Consider the following 19830-nt stretch of genomic DNA (forward strand, 5'->3'; position numbering starts at 1 on the left):
GTTGTGATCGTCATCAAGATTGCGATGTGCAAGTTCAAGTGGATCAGCATGAAGATATCATGCTTGAAGCTTGCTGTCCATTGACAAAGAGTAAATCAAGATGATCGACACACAAAGCGTACAAGATGTACCGAGAGGGATCAAGTGATCCCATGGTATGGTAAGCATTGTCCATTACGTGTTTGTGTACTAAGCCATGGTCTTCGTGGGAGTTCTATGTGGGGGTTAGGTGTGTTTCCATGGGCTTGCGACAAAGATAAGATCTCATACAACCCATGAAGTATGACGTCAAGTTGTGATCGTCATCAAGATTGTGATGTGCAAGTTCATGTGGATCAGCACGAAGATATCATACTTGAAGCTTGCTGTCCATTGTGGTGGCAATGGACTTGTGAAGATATGCTGAAGAGTGGCTCACCCGTAGTGAGTATGGGGGAGCAATCAACTAACCTTCATCAAGCCAAAGCAATCAAGAAAGGTGGTCCATCTTGAGGAAGCCAAGATCATCATCATCTAGCTCAAGAGGACGAGGTGCAAGGTATATGTTTGCCCTTGATAGGTTTTCTGGTTAGGATAGATTGCTGTACTATCAAGGGGGGCTCTCAAGTGAGTAGCTTGATCGTATTGTTCGTTGAGAGCTCAAACCATTTGCATCCTTGCATCATACTTCTTGGTTCTTGTTTGGTGTTTCTCTTTGTGAGTTTTAGAGCTTATGGTCATCTTCGTGACAAGCTCGAGTTCATCGAAAACGGAGTCCATATGCATCTACTATGATGTTTTCGATGTTGGAGTTTTTGCCGGTTCTTCATTCATAGAGATCTCACATCTCTATATCATTGGCATTTTCATATCTGCATGGTCTTAAGATTTCCATGCATCCAACAAGCTTGGGTTTGCTCGATTCGGAGCTCGTATGCGAAAGTTATGGCTGTTTCAGTGGCGAGCGGTAGTACCGCTGGACCTAGCGGTAGTACCGCTAGAGTTGGCGGTAGTACCGCTGGCCCTAGCGGTAGTACCGCTGGCTAGCGGTAGTACCGCCCCTGGTCAGCGGTAGTACCGCTCCAGGAGCTTAGTACCGCCTGCCTAGCGGTTGTTCGTGGACGGACCTTTTTGCGAAGACTTTCTTGGCGGTGGTAGTGCCTTTGCACTACCAGGGGCCCAACGGTAGTACCGCTGCAGCCAGCGGTAGTACCGCTAGCTGGCGGTAGTATCGCTGCAGTCAGCGGTAGTACCGCTGGAGTGCCAGGGGTAGTACCGCTGCAGCCAACAGTAGTACCGCTGGAGCTCGGGCAGAGAGTGGGGGTAACGGTCTGATTCCTTCCCCCACTATATAAAGGGGGTCTTCTTCCCCCTTGGCATTATCCATCCGTTGAGCTCTTGTTCTACCTCCATTGTTGACATTCTTAGAGCTTGCTTACTCTCAATCCCTCCAATGATTCTTGCTTGTTCTCGAGGGAAAAGACAGAGGAGATCTAGATCCACATCTCCACCAATCACTTTCTCCTCTATGTGAGGGGAACCCCTTGGATCTTGATCTTGGAGTTCTTTGTGAGCTCCTTGTTCTTCCTCTCATATTTCTCCATAGCTTTCGTTGTTGTGGAGGGATTTGAGTGTGAGGGACTTGACCACTTCGTGTGTTCTTGCCATTGCATTAGTTGCATCGGTTTGAGTTCTCCACGGTGATACGTGGAAGTGAAGTTTGAGAAGCTTATTACCTTTGGTACTTAGTACCCTAGATATTGTTCTTCGCGGATGCTTTGGCGTCCTAGAAGCTTGGTGGTGTCTCGGAGCTCAATAATTGTGGTGTGAAGCTCCGGGCAAGCGTTGGGGTCTCCAATTAGGTTGTGGAGATTGCCCCGAGCAATTTGTACGGGTACCGGTAACCGCCCCCAAGGGTTGCCACGTGTACGGGTTCGGTGACTGCCCCCAAGGTTTGCCATTTGTACGGGTTCAGTGACCGCCCTCCAGGGTCCCTTAGTGGAATCACGACATCTTGCATTGTGCGAGGGCGTGAGGAGATTACGGTGGCCTTAGTGGCATCTTGGGGAGCATTGTGCCTCCACACCGCTCTAACGGAGATTAGCATCCGCAAGGGTGTGAACTTCGGGATACATCATCGTCTCCCCGTGCCTCGGTTATCTCTTACCTGAACCCTTTACTTATGCACTTTACTTTGTGATAGACATATTGTTTATTGTAATATATCTTGCTATCACTTAGTTGTTTATCTTGCTTAGCATAAGTTGTTGGTGCACATAGGTGAGCCTAGTTGTTTGTAGGTTTTGTGCTTGACATATTAAACGTTAGTTTTAATCAGTATTTGTTCAAGCCTAAACCTTAATTATTTTAAAGCGCCTATTCACCCCCCCTCTAGGCGACATCCACGTCCTTTCAATTGGTATCAGAGCTAGGTCTCTCTTTATTAGGTTTAACCACCTAGAGAGTAAGGATGTCGACTAGGGGTTTAGGATTCACTGACACTTAGTTTCGATGGCACACATTTTGATGTTTGGGTAATTCGCATGCTTAATCACTTTCGGGTCTTGGACCCAAATTTAGAGCGAATTGTAGGTACGGGTTTTTCTCCTCCAAAGGATTCCCAAAATATATCTTTAGAGGATGAGAAAAACTCTTATCACAATGCTCAAGCTTCTAATGTGCTTTTTGATGCTTTGAGAAATGTAGTTCTATTTCAACTCATGCCATTCCGGGATGCTCATGAGTTGTGGACAAAGCTTCAAGATAAATATGGTGTGTCCAAGATTTGCAGGGATGACTGTTCTCCCTCCACCTCCGGTCGTGTGGTCTTCTCAACTTCATCTACTTCACCTACATGTGGATTGCCACAAGGTAATGATATGGTGAGTAGTGGTGACCATTGCAATAATAAAAGTGGGTTTATTGTTGATGATCCTTCATCACTATATTATTGCAATGCTTCATCTTTGGGCGTTAACACTTCGAGCACTCTAAATGTTTCACATGCTTGTGTTGCTAGTCCGTGCATATCATATAAAAACTGCGTGTCTAAATCTCATGATGATATGCCTCCTATATCTTGTTGCCATGATAAAAATGTATATATTTCCTCGAGTTGTTGTGCTAACAATGTAGAGGAAATTCATCACTCCATGGAACAAGATGTGGCCTTGAATGATGCTTCAAGGGATCCTACATCATCATCTATTGTGACTCACTTTTGCCTTATGGCTAAGGCTTCAAAGGTATCTCCTACTTTGAATTCCAATATATCTCATGATGATGATGTTGATGATAATGGGGATGAGGATAATGATAAAGAGAGTGATAATATTGCATCCTTAAAAATTAAGGGTGAAATGATTTTTAAATTTCTTTATAAGAATAAACTTGCTCGTTCCAACTTCTTGGAAATCATGTCTATTGCCACTCAGGGCAAGAAATACATTGAGGAGTTGGAAGCTCATCTTGAGGAGCATGAGGCCACCATTGAGACAATGCAAGGTCATGAGCGTGATTACGCTAATGAGATCGCAGAGCTATCTCAAGCTCTTGATAATGAACAAACCACCAAGGAATCTCTTGAGGAAACCTTTGCTCTAGAATTATCTAGATTAAAGGGATCCTATGACAGAGCTCTCGAGGTGGCTAATGATTTTAGAACTAAAAATGATAAGCTTCAAGTTGCTCATGCTAAACTCCTTGAGGACTATGAGCACCTCGGAAATGGCTCAAGGGCTATTAAGAGCTCGCTCATCGAACTCACCGAGTCTCATGCTCAACTTGAAGCTTCATATGCTAAAGAGCTTGCCAAGGTGCCTTCTCCTCTTATTGCTAATGATGATGCTTGTGCTACTAACTCTACTTCTTGTGAAGCATCCATTTTAAAGGAGAATGTTGAGCTAAGGGCTCAACTAGAGTTGCTATCTAGCAATTATGGGAAATTGGAAGAAAGTCATGTAATGGTCACAAGCTCTCATGATGATCTTCTAGCATCCCATAATGTGCTAAAATTAGCTCATGAGGCTATTACTACCAAGGTAACATCGAGTGAGCCTCATGTGGACATTAGCACTACTTCTAGTCAAAAAGCTATATTGCCATGTGCTAGTCCTTGTAATTCATCTACTCATAATGTTGCTACATCTTGTGATGAATTACTCTCCATGCCTTGTTGCTCTAACAATGAAGCTTATACTTCCTCTAGTACTTGTGTTGATACTAACCATGTAGAGGAAATCAAAGAGCTCAAGGCCCAAGTCACTTCCTTGAAGAAAGACTTGGAAAAGAGTCATGAAGGGATGTCCACACTCAACAATGTCTTGTGTGGACAAAAATCCCCGAATGATAAAAATGGACTTGGATTCAACTCCAACAAGAAGAAGAGGTCCAAAAGCTTCAAGAAGAAAGGCCAAGAACAAGTCAAGAATTTGGCCAAGATTATTTGCTTCAAGTGCAAAATTGAAGGGCACCATGTTAGATCTTGCCCACTAAAGAAGAAGCCCCAAAGTCACAAGCAATAAGGGAAGAGGCCACAAGTGCACTCACATACTCAACTACAAGTTGAAGAAAGGCCCCTTCCCAAGAAGACCCAATCCAACACTCCTCATGTTGAGAAATCAATAGGGAAGAAATTAAAGGGTAGATGTTGCTACTTATGTCGAAGGGTCACTTCGCTTCTTCTTGCACGAGATGTAATTTATCCAACCCAATCATTATTGATGATATCTATTCTCTTGGGAAGGATAAGGTTGGCAATGTGTTTGCCAAGTTTGTTGGTACTCAAAGTGGTGTCAAGAAAAGTACCATTTGGGTTGCCAAGCCTATTGTGACTAACCTCTTAGGACCCAACGTGGTTGGGGACCAACAAGCTCAAACTTGATCAATAGGTGAATATGGAGGACATTAGAGACTTGGATACATAATGAAGAATTAAGGGGTCTTCATCATTCATATCATCTCAAGCCAAGTCATTTGGATTATCGAGTTTCTATCTTATATCCAATGTGCCTCCTGACGGTAACTTGTACTTAAACTATTTACATTGTTAGTTGCTTGCCCCTTTTGCATGTTGTGGTTTTGTACCTTGCATGTGTTTGTATATGTTGTGCTTCCAACTTGCTTATCTTGAGTAAGCGAATATGTGTATGTTGGTTTGCATATCATGTTCATGTGAGTCTTCTATTGAGTCTTATTGCATCTTGTTTGTATCTTTGATTGGCTCTTGTGAGAGATTAATGGATTATTTCATTATGGGGGAGTGATGTGCTTTGCACACCTCACGATCCTATAAATGTGTATACATGGGGAATACCACTTAGTATTGATATTTCAAGATTACCTAGTTTCTATGTGGTATGTCTTACTCATGAGAAATTCAAATTCTAAATGGTCCATTAATTATCTCTTGTTGGTTTTTTCGTTTGCCACTTGTTAATATTGTTGGGTTATCACATTATGGGGGAGTAATATGCTATGTGCATATTACAAGCCTAGAGAATGTGTACATTTGAGGTATTGCCACTTAATGTTGATATTGTAAATTATCTTGTTCCTAGGTGGCATGTTTGCTCTACAAGTGTCATTTGCTTGCGTTTTATGGGTAAAGATGATCTTGGATATATTTGAAATCTACCAATGAGTATCATTTCCAAAATACTTCTTGTCCTTGACAATTGGTATTCCCATCATGTGGTAGGAATTGCTAATCGTCTTTACATTGGATTTTGTGTTTCGTTTGTCTTCCTTGCCTCTTGTGGATCTATTTTAACTTGTCTAGTGTTTTTATAAATATAGAGAAAGTGATGATCCCATCTTGTGCATTTTGTATTTAAATGCAAATTCTATATAATGCACAACCCTTGGGGGAGCTATCCTATTTTCTTTAGAACACTCTCTTTATACGCCCATCATACAATCTTTTGATCCCCATCAAGTGTATGTTGATGGGAGGCAAGTCTTGCTCTTTATGATGCTTTGTGCCATCATGAAAATTTGTCGAGGGTTTGGTTTTTTGGAACCTAGCTCTCTTTTGGAAACTAGATACCTCGTGTCTGTTTTCCTTCAATTGGTATCTTGTTTCCTTTTTATTTGGCATGTGTCAATGATATCTCATTCCTTGTTGTATATTTTAATTGATATCCCTCAAGTGATAGTTTTTCATTTGCTATCTTATTATCACTTGATACCTTGTCTTTTGGTATCTTATCAACTATATGTTGATTGGATTCTTGAAAGCCATGAGCATGCATATTTACTATATGTATTTCCTTTGGCATGCTTTCTTTCTTTGACCCAATATATAGGGGAAACTCCACCTTGTCATAAAATGGCTAACGTGTGCATGAAATTCAAATTCATATCTATATGCACATATGTATGTGGAGTTTGTCCTATGTATTGTCGGTTTTTCTAACTCTTTGGTCCCAATGAGTTTGGGCACCATTTTGTTTGTTTTGTTGTTCCAGGAACAATTGGAGATGCATTGGATGCTCGGCTCACCTATAAGGAAGGTGTTGAGACCATGTGATTATTGAAGCCAAGTTAGGATGATCAAAGAACAACTATCTACTACATCAATCCAATGTTGTCTCGGTAACAAGTATCTACTTCATGCATTATCTTCTTGCAAAGGCCCCTGTCTTTTCTTTGCAGGTTGCATCATGGCATGAATCTCTTGATTCATTCTTGTAGTACTTGTTTCCTTTCTCAAAGCATCCTAACGATGATGTCTTATTACTAGTTGGGATGTCTTTGATGTTCGTATGTTTTAAGTTCATATTGTACAATAAGAAAATATTAGGCCATGTGCTATGCTTCCAAGCAAAAGATCTTATTGATATATTTATGACTTCCTTTTGGATATGTAGTTTGTTCCTTCTTGTAACCATTTCGTGCGTACATTCTTCGTTGTGGATATATATCATCACGATTGTCTTCTACTTAGAATCTTTTACACATGAGAGAAATTACATCTCTAATTGATATCCTCTTTTCTTTTACGTCCACCGTTGCATTTCCTTTTTCAGTTTTTGGTGGCTTCATGAAAGGATTTGTCTTGAGTGCGTATCTTTTTTTCCTACATCTTGATGCACTCTTTGGCCGTGAAGATTATTTTTCCTCATGCCTGTCTTGATGAGGGTTTTTCCATTTCGATTGGTATCCCTCCTCTCTTGACAAGGTTATTATTTCCTATCTTCACCATGGGTTGTCACAAGCTTTGGTTCTTATTTTGTTTATTAGTAAGCTTGTGAACCCATTTTCTAGTATGTGTGTGTGGGAATGATATGTCTTGCACTTTGTGTCTCATTTCATCAAGACTATGTTGATGAGTAATGTTCATCCTTATCTTAGTCTTCTCAAGTGCCTTGCCATGACTCACACACATTATTTTGGTTGAGCCTAATCTTAAGTTGCTTCTTTTACATGTTGCTCAACCACTTGTTTTGTGCAAGAGATTTGCTTATTGTCTCATCTTTCTTCTTGCACCCGTTGTGTGTTTTTATTAATTTTGGGGGAGCAACGATCCAATTTTGTGCACTTGTATCATATACAAAAATCTCTTATTAGTGCACAAATCATGGGGAGCTTCCCTAGTTTTGATAAAACACTCCGTTGCTTTTATCATAATATCTTTTATTCATGTGGTTCGAAGGACCATATGATTGTTTGTTCCATCCGGTATCTTTTGATTGCTTGCCTCTATTTTGGTATGTCCTTGTGGCATACGATTCCTTTATTTGCAATCTTTGGGTCCTCAATATAGTTTGTTTTCCTCCAACCACTTATCATTGTATTTGTGTATTTCTTTGCACTCATTTGCTGAGAAGTTTTTGGAGGACCACCAAATATATTGGCTTTCTAAACTTTTCGTCCATTTTGGCAATCGATGCCAATGGGGGAGAAGTTTAGAGAGTTTAGTTTACTTTGGATATGTTTAGAGGGGTTTGCTTTTATTGCGTAAACATTTACATCTTGCACGCATGCATTATTGCTTTGTATGTGTGCGGTTGGTTATGCTTAGTTATGCTTATTTCCTTACATACACTCTCTTAAAGTAGTTGTCATCAATTACCAAAATGGGGGAGAATGTTACAGCATATATCTCCATATGTGGTTTTGGTAATTGATGACAATTCTATGGACTAATGGTTGCCTTAAGTTATATTTATAGGATTTGTCCATAGGCACTTCTGGAAGTCCATCTGTTGGGTTCAAGGAGTTTATATGATGACCAAGGTGGTATTCAAGGTATTATCCAAAGAATGGTCATAGAGACACAAGGTTGATCAAGATCTCAGACAAAGAGTAAATCAAGATGATCGACACACAAAGCGTACAAGATGTACGAGAGGGATCAAGTGATCCCATGGTATGGTAAGCATTGTCCATTACGTGTTTGTGTACTAACCCATGGTCTTCGTGAGAGTTCTATGTGGGGGTTAGGTGTGTTTCCATGGGCTTGTTTCAAAGAGAAGATCTCATACAACCCATGAAGTATGACGTTAAGTTGTGATAGTCATCAAGATTGCGATGTGCAAGTTCAAGTGGATCAGCACGAAGATATCATGCTTGAAGCTTGCTGTCCATTGACAAAGAGTAAATCAAGATGATCGACACACAAAGCGTACAAGATGTACCGAGAGGGATCAAGTGATCCCATGGTATGGTAAGCATTGTCCATTACGTGTTTGTGTACTAACCCATGGTCTTCGTGAGAGTTCTATGTTGGGCTTAGGTGTGTTTCCATGGGCTTGCGTCAAAGAGAAGATCTCATACAACCCATGAAGTATGACGTCAAGTTGTGATCGTCATCAAGATTGCGATGTGCAAGTTCAAGTGGATCAGCACGAAGATATCATACTTGAAGCTTGCTGTCCATTGTGGTGGCAATTGACTTGTGAAGATATGCTGAAGAGTGGCTCACCCATAGTGAGTATGGGGGAGCAATCAACTAATCTTCATCAAGCCAACGCAATCAAGAAAGGTGGTCCATCTTGAGGAAGCCAAGATCATCATCATCTAGCTCAAGAGGACGAGGTGCAAGGTATAGGTTTGCCCTTGATATGTTTTCTGGTTAGGATAGATTGCTGTACTATCAAGGGGGGCTCTCAAGTGAGTAGCTTGATCGTATCGTTCGTTGAGATCTCAAACCATTTGCATCCTTGCATCATACTTCTTGGTTCTTGTTTGGTGTTTCTCTTTGTGAGTTTTAGAGCTTATGGTCATCTTCGTGACAAGCTCGAGTTCATCGAAAACGGAGTCCATATGCATCTACTATGATGTTTTCGATGTTGGAGTTTTTGCCGGTTCTTCATTCATAGAGATCTCACATCTCTATATCATTGGCATTTTCATATCTGCATGGTCTTAAGATTTCCATGCATCCAACAAGCTTGGGTTTGCTCGATTCGGAGCTCGTATGCGAAAGTTATGGCTGTTTCAATGGCGAGCGGTAGTACCGCTGGACCTAGCGGTAGTACCGCCCCTGGTCAGCGGTAGTACCGCTCCAGGAGCTTAGTACCGCCTTCCTAGCGGTTGTTCGTGGACGGACCTTTTTGCGAAGACATTCTTGGCGGTGGTTGTGCCTTTGCACTACCAGGGGCCCAGCGGTAGTACCGCTGGAGTGCGAGCGGTAGTACCGCTGCAGCCAGCGGTAGTACCGCTAGCTGGCGGTAGTACCGCTGCAGTCAGTGGTACTACCGCTGGAGTGCCAGCGGTAGTACCGCTGGAGCTCGGGCACAGAGTGGGGGTAACGGTCTGATTCCTTCCCCCACTATATAAAGGGGGTCTTCTTCCCCCTTGGCCTTATCCATCCGGTGAGCTCTTGTTCTACCTCCATTGTTGACATTCTTAGAGCTTGCTTACTCTCAATCCCTCCAATGATTCTTGCTTGTTCTTGAGGGAAAAGAGAGAGGAGATCTAGATCCACATCTCCACCAATCACTTTCTCCTCTATGTGAGGGGAACCCCTTGGATCTTGATCTTGGAGTTCTTTGTGAGCTCCTTGTTCTTCCTCTCATATTTCTCCATAGCTTTCGTTGTTGTGGAGGTATTTGAGTGTGAGGGACTTGACCACTTCGTGTGTTCTTGCCATTGCATTAGTTGCATCGGTTTGAGTTCTCCACGGTGATACGTGGAAGTGAAGTTTGAGAAGCTTATTACCTTTGGTACTTAGTACCCTAGATATTGTTCTTCGCGGATGCTTTGGCGTCCTAGAAGCTTGGTGGTGTCTCGGAGCTCAATCATTGTGGTGTGAAGCTCCGGGCAAGCGTTGGGGTCTCCAATTAGGTTGTGGAGATTGCCCCGAGCAATTTGTACGGGTACCAGTAACCGCCCCCAAGGGTTGCCACGTGTACGGGTTCGGTGACCGCCTCCAAGGTTTGCCATTTGTACGGGTTCGGTGACTGCCCTCAAGGGTCCCTTAGTGGAATCACGGCATCTTGCATTGTGCGAGGGCGTGAGGAGATTACGGTGGCCTTAGTGGCATCTTGGGGAGCATTGTGCCTCCACACCGCTCTAACGGAGATTAGCATCCGCAAGGGTGTGAACTTCGGGATACATCATCGTCTCCCCGTGCGTCGGTTATCTCTTACCCGAACCCTTTACTTATGCACTTTACTTTGTGATAGACATATTGTTTATTGTAATATATCTTGCTATCACTTAGTTGTTTATCTTGCTTAGCATAAGTTGTTGGTGCACATAGGTGAGCCTAGTTGTTTGTAGGTTTTGTGCTTGACATATTAAACGTTAGTTTTATTCCGCATTTGTTCAAGCCTAAACCTTAATTATTTTAAAGCGCCTATTCACCCCCCTTCTAGGCGACATCCACGTCCTTTCGAACTCCCCTTATGTCACTAGGCTGAACACCGCAAGATCAAACCCATTACGGAGCACCACTTCCTATTGCAAGAAAATCTAATCTAGTTGGCCAAACCAAACCAAAACTTCATAGAAGAAATACAAGGCTATACTAAATCATGCATAAAAGAGATCAACAAAGAACTCAAATAAAAGAAGGATAGATCTGATCATAAACTCACAATTCATCGGATCCCGACAAACACACTGCACAAAGTCATTACATCGAATGGATCTCCATGAAGATCATGGAAGCCGTTGTCTTGAGATACAAAGAGAGAGAGAGAGAGAGAGATCAAACACATAGCTACTAATACATACCCCTAGCCTCGAGGGTGGACTACTCCCTCCTTGTCATGGTGGCCACCGGGATGATGAAGATAGCCTCCGGTGATGATTCCCCCCTCTAGCAGGGTGCGAGAACAGGGTCCAGATTGGTTTTCGGAGGATACACTGGTGTGCGGCGGCGGAGTCCATGTTCTAGGTTATCCATCAGAGGTTTCTGTATATATGTGAATTTTTGGTGTTGGTTTCACGCGAAGGGGACCACAAGGGGCCCACCCAACATCAGGCCATGCCCAAGGGGGGGGGGGCGCCCCGGTGTTGTGTGGGGACCCTGAGCATCTTCTGGTTCTTCCTCGAAGCTTTCTGGGCTCTTTCTGTTGGGGAACGTCGCATGGGAAACAAAATTTTTCCTACGCACACACAATACCTATCCATGGTGATGATCATCTATGAGAGGGGAGAGTGAATCTACATACCCTTGTAGATCGCTAAGCGGAAGCGTATATAAGCGGTTGATGTAGTGGAACATCTTCGCGATCTAAATCGCAGCCCGTCCCACGATCTCATCACGATCCATCCCGTGATCCCATCACGATCCATCCCGCGATCCCATCACGATCCATCCTGAGCTAGTGCCGAACGGACGGCACCTCCGCGTTCAGCACACGTACAGCTCGATGACGATCCCCACCTTCTTGATCCAGCAAGAGGAGCGGATAGGTAGATGAGTTCTCCAGCACGGCGGCGTGATGGTGGATCTATTCCAGGAGGGCTTCGCGTAAGCGCTGCTGAAAAAATTGATCTAGAGGAAGAACAGATCTAGAGAGAAGTAGAGGGAACATGTGGCAATTAGGGTTAGATTTTCCCTCTAAATTCTCTAGTATATATAGGAGGGAGCGAGGGGAGGAGGCAGCCACAAAACCCTCTAGGGGTTCGGCCTAAATAGGTGGAGGTGGAAGAGTCCACCTCCAATCCTACTCCAAGTAGGATTCATTTCCTACTTGGACTCCTTCCCTTCCTTTCCTTTGGGTTTTTCCCACGTCTAACCGCATGGGCCTTAGTGGTTCGTTTTGCCAGCCCACTAGGGGCTAGTTTGACTCCTCCCACATCCCATGAGGCCCCTTGGGTCGAGACACCCCTCCTGATGGTCCCCTGGTACCCTCCCAGCACTCCCCGAACACTACCGATGAGCCCAAAACTTTTCCAGTGATCAAAACATGACTTCCCATATATCAAACTTTACCTCCGGACCATTCCGGAGCTCCTAGTGATGTCATGAATCTCATTCAGGACCCCGAACAACCTTCGGTAAACACATATAACTCAACTATACCGAAACATCACCGAATCTGAAGTGTGCAGACCCTGCGGGTTCGAGAACTATGCGGACATGACCTGGGACACTCTTCGGCCAATAACCAATAGCGGGACGTGGATGTCCATATTGGATCCTACATATTCTATGAAGATCTCTATTGGTTGAACCTCTATGCCAAGGATTCAGTTAATCCTGTATGTTGTTCCCTTTGTCCTTCGGTATGTTACTTGCCCGAGATTCGATAGTCGGTATCTCCATGTTGGAATTATGCCCTAGAGGCAATAATAAATATAGTTATTATTATAATTCCTATATCAATATAATCGTTTATTATCCATGCTATAATTGTATTGAATGAAGACTTATATACATGTGTGGATACATAGACAAAACAGTGTCCCTAGCAAGCCTCTAGTTGGCTAGCCAGTTGATCAAAGATAGTCAGGGTCTTCTGATTATGAACAAGGTGTTGTTGCTTGATAACTGGATCACGTCATTAGGAGAATCACGTGATAGACTAGACCCAAACTAATAGACGTAGCATGTTGATCGTGTCATTTTGTTGCTACTGTTTTCTACGTGTCATGTATTTGTTCCTATGACCATGAGATCATATAACTCACTGACACCGGAGGAATGCTTTGTGTGTATCAAACGTCGCAACGTAACTGGGTGACTATAAAGATGCTCTACAGGTATCTACGAAGGTGTTCGTTGAGTTAGTATGGATCGAGACTGGGATTTGTCACTCCGTGTGACGGAGAGGTATCTCGGGGCCCACTCGGTAATACAACATCACACACAAGCCTTGCAAGCAAAGTGACTTAGTGTAAGTTGTGGGATCTTGTATTACGGAACGAGTAAAGAGACTTGCCGGTAAACGAGATTGAAATAGGTATGCGGATACTGAGGATCGAATCTCGGGCAAGTAACATACCGAAGGATGAAGGGAATGACATACGGGATTATATGATTCCTTGGCACTGATGTTCAAATGATAAGATGTTCGTAGAATATGTGGGATCCAATATGGGCATCTAGGTCCCGCTATTGGATATTGACCGAGGAGTCACTCAGGTCATGTCTGCATAGTTCTCGAACTCGCAGGGTGTGCACACTTAAGGTTCGACGTTGTTTTATGCGTATTTGAGTTATATGGTTGGTTACCGAATGTTGTTCGGAGTCCCAGATGAGATCACAGACGTCACGAGGGTTTCCAGAATGGTCCGGAAACGAAGATTGTTATATAGGATGACCTCATTTGATTACCGGAAGGTTTTCGGAGTTACCGGGAATGTACGGGGAATGACGAATGGGTTCCGGGTGTTCACCGGGGGGGGGGGGGGGCAACCCACCCCGGGGAAGCCCATAGGCCTTGGGGGTGGCGCACTAGCCCTTAGTGGGCTGGTGGGAAAGCCCAAGAAGGCCCTATGCGCCATAGGAAGAAAATCAAAGAGAAAAAGAAAAAAAAGGAGGTGGGAAAAAGAGGAAGGACTCCTCCTTCCAAACCTAGTTGGATTCGGTTTGGAAGGGGAGGACTCCCCCCCTTGGCTCGGCCGACCCCCTTGGGGCTCCTTGAGCCCCAAGGCAAGGCCCCCCTCTCCCACCTATATATACGGAGGTTTTAGGGCTGATTTGAGACAACTTTGCCACGGCAGCCCGACCACATATCTCCACGGTTTTACCTCTAGATCGTGTTTCTGCGGTGCTCGGGCGGAGCCCTGCTAAGATTAGATCACCACCAACCTCCGGAGCACCGTCACGCTGCCGGAGAACTCATCTACCTCTTTGTCTCTCTTGCTGGATCAAGAAGGCCGAGATCATCGTCGAGCTGTACGTGTGCTGAACGCGGAGGTGCCGTCCGTTCGGCACTAGATCGTGGGACTGATCGCGGGACGGTTCGTGGGGCGGATCGAGGGACGTGAGGACGTTCCACTACATCAACCGCGTTTCTTAACGCTTCTGCTGTGCGATCTACAAGGTTACGTAGATCGAATATCCCCTCTCGTAGATGGACATCACCATGATAGGTCTTCGTGCGCGTAGGAAATTTTTTGTTTCCCATGCGATGTTCCCCAACAGTGGTATCAGAGCTAGGTTCATGCGTAGATGTCTTCTCGAGTAGAACACAAAAGTTTTTGTGGGCGGTGATGTGCGTTTTGCTGCCCTCCTTAGTCTTTTCTTGATTCCGCGGTATTGTTGGATTGAAGCGGCTTGGACCGACATTACTCGTACGCTTACGAGAGACTGGTTTCATCGCTACGAGTAACCCCGTTGCTCAAAGATTACTGGCAAGTGTCAGTTTCTCCAACTTTAGTTGAATCGGATTTGACCGAGGAGGTCCTTGTATAAGGTTAAATAGCAATTCATATATCTCCGTTGTGGTGTTTGCGTAAGTAAGATGCGATCCTACTAGATACCCATGGTCACCACGTAAAACATGCAACAACAAAATTAGAGGACGTCTAACTTGTTTTTGCAGGGTATGCTTGTGATGTGATATGGCCAACGATGTGATGTGATATATTGGATGTATGAAATGATCATGTTGTAATAGATTATATCGACTTGCACGTCGATGGTACGACAACCGGCAGGAGCCATAGGGTTGTCTTTAAACTAACGTTTGTGCTTGCAGATGCGTTTACTATTTTGCTAGGATGTAGCTTTAGTAGTAATAGCATGAGTAGCACGACAACCCCGATGGCGACACGTTGATGGAGATCATGGTGTGGCACCGGTGACAAGAAGATCGTGCCGGTGCTTTGGTGATGGAGATCAAGGAGCACGTGATGATGGCCATATCATGTCACTTATGAATTACATGTGATGTTAATCTTTTTATGCACCTTATTTTGCTTAGAACGACGGTAGCATTATGAGGTGATCTCTCACTGAAATTTCAAGACGAAATTGTGTTCTCCCCGACTGTGCACCGTTGCTACAGTTCGTCGTTTTGAGACACCACGTGATGATCGGGTGTGATAGACTCAACGTTCACATACAACGGGTGCAAAATAGTTGCACATGCGGAACACTCGGGTTAAGCTTGACGAGCCTAGCATGTGTAGACATGGCCTCGGAACACATGAGACCGAAAGGTCGATCATGAATCATATATATGATATGATTAGCATAGGGATGCTTACCACTGAAACTATACTCAACTCACGTGATGATTGGACTTGAGCTAGTGTAAGTGGGTCATGAACCACTCAAATGACTAGAGAGATGTACTTTTTGAGTGGGAGTTTAGCAAGTAAATTGATTAAGTTAAACTCTAATTATCTTGAACATAGTCTAAGTCCACTTTGAATATATTTGTGTTGTAGATCATGGCTCACGCGACAGTCACCCTGAATTTTAATACGTTCCTAGAGAAAGCTAAGTTGAAAGATGATGGAAGCAACTTTGGAGACTGGGCTCGTAATCTTAAGCTAATCTTACAAGCTGGAAAGAAGGATTATGTCCTTAATGCTGTGCTAGGAGATGAACCACCCGCTACGGCTGACCAGGATGTTAAGAACGCTTGGTTAACACGTAAGGAGGACTACTCAGTAGTTCAATGTGCAGTCTTGTATGGCTTAGAACCGGGACTTCAACGTCGCTTTGAGCGTCGTGGAGCATATGAGATGTTCCAGGAGTTGAAGTTTATCTTTCAGAAGAACGCTCGGATCGAGAGGTATGAGACCTCCGGTAAATTCTATGCTTGCAAGATGGAGGAGAATTCGTCTGTCAGTGAACATGTGCTCAAAATGTCTGGGTACTCAAACCGTCTAGCTGAGCTGGGGATTGAACTCCCGCAAGAGGCTATCACTGACAGAATCCTTCAATCACTGCCGCTAAGCTATAAGGGCTTTGTGTTGAACTACAACATGCAAGGGATGAACAAGTCACCCGACGAGTTGTTTGCGATGCTGAAAGTCGCAGAGTCCGAACTCCGTAAGGAGCATCAAGTGTTGATGGTGAATAAGTCCACTAGTTTCAAGAGAAACGGCAAAGGCAAGAAGGGAAATTCAAAGAAGAGCGGCAAGCCTGTTGCCAATCCGACGAAGAAACCCAAAGCTGGACCTAAGCCTGAAACAGAGTGCTACTATTGCAAGGGTATGGGTCACTGGAAGCGCAACTGCCCCAAGTATCTGGCTGATAAGAAGGCAACCAAAGAAAAATCAGGTATATTTGATATACATGTTATTGATGTTTACTTAAACGGCTCTCGTAGTAGTGCCTGGGTATTCGATACCGGTTCTGTTGCTCATATTTGCAACTCGAAACAGGAACTGCGGAATAGACGAGGGCTGGCGAAAGATGAAGTGACGATGCGCGTAGGAAATGGCTCCAAGGTTGATGCAATCGCCGTCGGCATAGTTTCACTTCAGTTACCATCAGGATTAGTTATGAACTTGAATAATTGTTATTTAGTGCCTGCGTTGAGCATGAACATTATATCTGGATCTTGTTTATTGCGAGACGGTTACTCTTTTAAGTCAGAGAATAATGGTTGTTCTATTTCTATGAGTAACATCTTTTATGGTCATGCACCCAATGTGAGAGGATTGTTCATATTGAATCTTGATAGTGATACACATATACATAACATTGAGACCAAAACAGTTAGAGTTAACAATGATAGCGCCATATTTTTGTGGCACTACCGCTTAGGTCATATTGGTGTAAAACGCATGAAGAAACTCCATGCCGATGAACTTTTGGAATCACTTGACTTTGATTCACTTGACACGTGCGAACCATGCCTCATGGGCAAGATGACTAAAACTCCGTTCTCCGGAACAATGGAGTGTGCCAGTGACTTGTTGGAAATCATACATACCGATGTGTGCGGTCCGATGAGCGTAGAGGCACGCGGCGGATATCGTTATTTTCTCACCTTCATTGACGATTTGAGTAGATATGGTTATGTCTACTTAATGAAGCACAAGTCTGAAACATTTGAAAAGTTCAAGAAATTTAAGAGTGAAGTTGAAAATCATCGTAACAAGAAGATCAAGTTCCTACGGTCTGATCGTGGGGGTGAATATCTGAGTTTCGAGTTTGGTGCTCACTTAAGACAATGTGGAATTGTTTCACAGTTGACACCGCCTGGAACACCACAGCGTAATGGTGTGTCCGAACGTCGTAATCATACTTTATTAGAGATGGTGCGATCTATGATGTCTCTTACCGATTTGCCGTTATCGTTTTGGGGTTATGCATTAGACACAGCTGCATTCACTTTAAATAGGGCACCATCAAAATCCGTTGAGACGACACCATACGAACTGTGGTATGGCAAAAGGCCAAAGTTGTCGTTTCTTAAAGTTTGGGGATGTGATGCTTATGACAAAAAGCTTCAGCCTGAAAAGCTGGAACCCAAAGCGGAAAAGTGCATCTTCATAGGTTACCCAAAAGAGACAGTTGGGTACACCTTCTATCTCAAAACCGAGGGCAAAGTGTTTGTTGCTAAAAACGAAGCTTTTCTCGAGAAGGAGTTTCTCTCGAGAGAATTGAGTGGGAGGAAGATAGAACTTGATGAGGTTGTCGAACCTCTCATCCCTCTAGATGGTGGCGCAGGGCAAGGGGAAACCTCTGTCGTTGCGACGCTGGTTGAGGAGGAAGTTAATGATGATGATCATGAAACTCCGGTTCAAGTTCCTGTCGAACCACGCAGGTCGACGAGACCACGTGCTGTTCCAGAGTGGTACGGTAATCCTGTTTTGTCAATCACGTTGTTAGACAACAATGAACCTGCAAATTATGAAGAAGCAATGGTGGGCCCAGATTCCAACAAATGGCTAGAGGCCATGAAGTCCGAGATAGGATCCATGTATGAGAACAAAGTGTGGACCTTGGAAGTACTACCTGAGGGCCGCAAGGCTATTCCGAACAAATGGATCTTTAAGAAGAAGACGGACGCTGACGGCAATGTGACCGTTTATAAAGCTCGACTTGTGGCAAAGGGTTTTTGACAAGTTCAAGGAGTCGACTACGATGAGACATTCTCACCCGTAGCGATGCTTAAGTCCGTCAGAATCATGTTAGCAATAGCTGCATTTTTCGATTATGAAATCTGGCAGATGGATGTCAAAACGGCATTCCTTAACGGTTTCCTTAAGGAAGAGTTGTATATGATGCAACCCGAAGGTTTTGTCGATCCTAAGAATGCTAACAAGGTGTGCAAGCTCCAATGATCCATTTATGGACTAGTGCAAGCATCTCGGAGTTGGAACAAACGCTTTGATGAGGTGATCAAAGCATTTGGGTTTATACAAGTGGTTGGAGAATCTTGTATTTTCAAGAAAGTGAGTGGGAGCTCTGTGGTGTTTCTAATATTATATGTGGATGACATATTGCTGATTGGAAACCACGTAGAGTTTTTGGAGAGCATAAAGGATTACTTGAATAAAAGTTTCTCTATGAAGGACCTAGGAGAAGCTGCTTACATTCTAGGCATTAAGATCTACAGGGATAGATCAAAACGCCTGATAGGACTTTCACAAAGCACATACCTTGATAAAGTTTTGAAGAGGTTCAAAATGGAACAGTCCAAGAAAGGGTTCTTGCCAGTTTTACAAGGTACGAGATTGAGTAAGACTCAGTGCCCAGCAACTGATGAGGATAGAGAGCATATGAGCACCGTCCCCTATGCTTCAGCCATAGGTTCTATCATGTATGCAATGCTGTGCACTAGACCGGACGTTAGCCTGGACATAAGTATGGCAGGCAGGTTCCAGAGTAATCCAAGAGTGGATCACTGGACGGCGGTCAAGAATATCCTGAAGTACCTGAAAAGGACTAAGGAGATGTTTCTCGTGGATGGAGGTGACGAAGAGCTCGCCATAAAGGGTTACGTCGATGCAAGCTTTGACACAGATCGGGCGACTCTAAGTGCAGACCGGATACGTATTTATTCTTAATGGGGGGTGCGGTAAGCTGGTGCAGTTCCAAGCAAAGTGTCGTAGCAGATTCTACATGTGAAGCGGAGTACATGGCTGCCTCGGAGGCGGCTAAGGAGGGTGTCTGGATGAAGCAGTTCATGACGGATCTTGGAGTTGTGCCAAGCGCACTGAATCCAATAACCTTGTTCTGTGACAACACGGGTGCCATTGCCTTAGCAAAGGAACCATGGTTTCACAAGAAGACCAGACACATCAAACGACGCTTCAACCTCATCCGCGACTACGTCGAAGGGGAGGACGTAAATATATGTAAAGTGCACACGGATCTGAATGTAGCAGACCCGCTGACTAAACCTCTCCCACGGGCAAAACATGATCAACACCAGAACTGTATGGGTGTTAGATTTATTACAATGTAATTCACATGATGATGTAAGGGCTAGATTATTGACTCTAGTGCAAGTGGGAGACTGTTGGAATTATGCCCTA

The sequence above is a fragment of the Hordeum vulgare genome, chromosome 3H (assembly GCF_904849725.1).
Source record: "Hordeum vulgare subsp. vulgare chromosome 3H, MorexV3_pseudomolecules_assembly, whole genome shotgun sequence".
Classification (NCBI taxonomy): Eukaryota; Viridiplantae; Streptophyta; class Magnoliopsida; order Poales; family Poaceae; genus Hordeum; species Hordeum vulgare.